Source organism: Theobroma cacao, chromosome 9 (genome assembly GCF_053813885.1).
Source record: "Theobroma cacao isolate CCN51 chromosome 9, ASM5381388v1, whole genome shotgun sequence".
Lineage (NCBI taxonomy): Eukaryota > Viridiplantae > Streptophyta > Magnoliopsida > Malvales > Malvaceae > Theobroma > Theobroma cacao.
In genome coordinates this window covers 28,457,691-28,461,410 of record NC_142647.1, presented here as the reverse complement: position 1 = coordinate 28,461,410, position 3,720 = coordinate 28,457,691, and positions in this window count along the sequence as shown.

Genomic DNA, 3,720 nt, shown 5'->3' with positions numbered 1-3,720 from the left:
AACTAATAATAACGCTTTCAAAGGAATAAGTAGCTGTAAATGAACTTTTCTTCTCAATAGATGGTTTTTGCTTCACGTTTCTCGAGGTAAACATTCAATTATATTCTGTTTTAACCAAAATTATAAGAAAATTGAACTTAAAATCCATAATGAGATTATAAATCCATTTAAAACAAATAATAACGCTTTCAAAGGAATGAGTGACTATAAATGAACTTTTCTTGTCAATAGATGGCTTTCGCTTCACGTTTCTCGAGGCAAACATTCAATTACAATCTTTGTTAACAAAAAATGAAAGAATATTCAACTTAAAATCAATAATGAGACTATAAAAGCATTTAAAGCGATTAATAAGGCTTCCGAAGGCATGAGTGACTATAACTAAACTTTCCTTGTCAATGGATGGCTTTCGCGTCACGTTTCTCGAGGCAAACATTCAATTATATTCTGTTTAAACCAAACTTCTAAGCAAATTGAACTTCGAATCAATAATGAGATTATAATTCCATTTAAAACCAATAATAATGCTTTCAAAGGAAGGAGTGACTATAAATGAACTTTTCTTGTCAATAGATGGCTTTCGCTTCACGTTGTCCGAGGCACACATTCAATTACAATCTTTGTTAACCAAAAATGTAAGAATATTCAACTTAAAATCAACAATGAGACTATAAAACTATTTAAAGCTGGTAATAAGGCTTCCGAAGGCATGAGTGACTATAAATAAACTTTTGTCGTCAATGGATGGTTTTCGCGTCATGTTTCACGAGGCAAACATTAAATTATATTCTGTTTTAAACAAAATTATAAGAAAATTGAACTTAAAATCAATAATAAGATTATAAATCTATTTAAAACCAATAATAACGCTTTCAAAGGAATGAGTGACTATAAATGAACTTTTCTTGTTAATAGTTGGCTTTCGCTTCACGTTTCCTGAGGCAAACATTCAATTACAATCTTTGTTAACCAAAAATGAAAGAATATTCAACTTAAAATAAATAATGAGACTATAAAAGCATTTAAAGCGAGTAATAAGACTTCTGAAGGAATGAGTGACTATAAATAAACTTTTCTTGTCAATAGATGGTTTTCGCATCACCTTTCTCGAGGTAAACATTCAATTATATTCTGTTTTAACCAAAATTATAAGAAAATTGAACTTAAAATCCATAATGAGATTATAAATCCATTTAAAACCAATAATAACGCTTTCAAAGGAATGAGTGACTATAAATGCACTTTTCTTGTCAATAGATTGCTTTTGCTTCACGTTTCCCGAGGCTAACATTCAATTATAATCTATTTTAACCAAAAATGTAAGAATATTCAACTTAAAATCAATAATGAGACTATAAAACTATTTAAAGCGGGTAATAAGGCTTCCGAAGGCATGAGTGAATATAAATAAACTTTTGTTGTCAATGGATGGCTTTCGCGTCACGTTTCTCGAGGTAAACATTCAATTATATTCTGTTTTAAACAGAATTATAAGAAAATTGAACTTAAAATCAATAATGAGATTATAAATCCATTTAAAACCTATAATAACGCTTTTAAAGGAATGAGTGACTATAAATGAACTTTTCTTGTCAATAGATGGCTTTCGCTTCACGTTTCTCGATGCAAACATTCAATTACAATCTTTGTTAACAAAAAATGTAAGAATATTCAACTTACAATCAATAATGAGACTATAAAAGCATTTAAAGCGATTAATAAGGCTTCCGAAGGCATGAGTGACTATAACTAAACTTTCCTTGTCAAAGGATGGCTTTCGCGTCACGTTTCTCGAGGCAAACATTCAATTATATTCTGTTTTAACCAAAATTCTAAGCAAATTGAACTTCGAATCAATAATGAGATTATAATTCCATTTAAAACCAATAATAACGCTTTCAAAGGAAGGAGTGACTATAAATGAACTTTTCTTGTCAATAGATGGCTTTCGCTTCACGTTGTCCGAGGCACACATTCAATTACAATCTTTGTTAACCAAAAATGTAAGAATATTCAACTTAAAATCAACAATGAGACTATAAAACTATTTAAAGCTGGTAATAAGGCTTTCGAAGGCATGAGTGACTATAAATAAACTTTTGTCGTCAATGGATGATTTTCGCGTCATGTTTCACGAGGCAAACATTCAATTATATTCTGTTTTAAACAAAATTGTAAGAAAATTGAACTTAAAATCAATAATGAGATTATAAATCCATTTAAAACCAATAATAACGCTTTCAAAGGAATGAGTGACTATAAATGAACTTTTCTTGACAATAGATGGCTTTCGCTTCACGTTTCTTGAGGCAAACATTCAATTACAATCTTTGTTAAACAAAAATGAAAGGATATTCAACTTAAAATCAATAATGAGACTATAAAAGCATTTAAAGCGATTAATAAGGCTTCCGAAGGCATGATTGACTATAACTAAACTTTCCTTGTCAATGGATGGCTTTCGGGTCACGTTTCTCGAGGCAAACATTCAATTATATTCTATTTTAACCAAAATTCTAAGCAAATTGAACTTCAAATCAATAATGAGATTATAATTCCATTTAAAACCAATAATAACGCTTTCAAAGGAATGAGTGACTATAAATGAAGTTTTCTTGTCGATAGATGGCTTTCGCTTCACTTTTTTCGAGGCACACTTTAATTACAATCTTTGTTAACCAAAAATGTAAGAATATTCAACTTAAAATCAACAATGAGACTATAAAACTATTTAAAGCTGGTAATAAGGCTTTCGAAGGCATGAGTGACTATAAATAAACTTTTGTCGTCAATGGATGATTTTCGTGTCATGTTTCACGAGGCAAACATTCAATTATATTCTGTTTTAAACAAAATTGTAAGAAAATTGAACTTAAAATCAATAATGAGATTATAAATCCATTTAAAACCAATAATAACGTTTTCAAAGGAATGAGTGACTATAAATGAACTTTTCTTGACAATAGATGGCTTTCGCTTCACGTTTCTTGAGGCAAACATTCAATTACAATCTTTGTTAACCAAAAATGAAAGAATATTCAACTTAAAATCAATAATGAGACTATAAAAGCATTTAAAGCGATTAATAAGGCTTCCGAAGGCATGAGTGACTATAACTAAACTTTCCTTGTCAATGGACGGCTTTCGCGTCACGTTTCTCGAGGCAAACATTCAATTATATTCTGTTTTAACCAAAATTTTAAGAAAATTGAAGATCAAATCAATAATGAGATTATAAATCCATTTAAAACCAATAATAACGCTTTCAAAGGAATGAGTGACTATAAATGAACTTTTCTTGACAATAGATGGCTTTCGCTTCACGTTTCCCGAGGCACACATTCAATTACAATCTTTGTTAACCAAAAATGAAAGAAAATTCAACTTAAAATCAACAATCAGACTATAAAACTATTTAAAGCGAATAATAAGGCTTCCGAAGGCATGAGTGACTATAACTAAACTTTCCTTGTCAATGGATGGCTTTCGCGTCATGTTTCTCGAGGCAAACATTCAATTATATTCTTTTTTAACCAAAATTTTAAGAAAATTGAACTTAAAATCAATAATGAGATTTAAAATCCATTTAAAACCAATAATAACGGTTTCAAAGGAATGAGTAACTATAAATGAACTTTTCTTGTCAATAGATGGTTTTCGCTTCACGTTTCTCGAGGTAAACATTCAATTATATTCTGTTTTAACCAAAATTATAAGAAA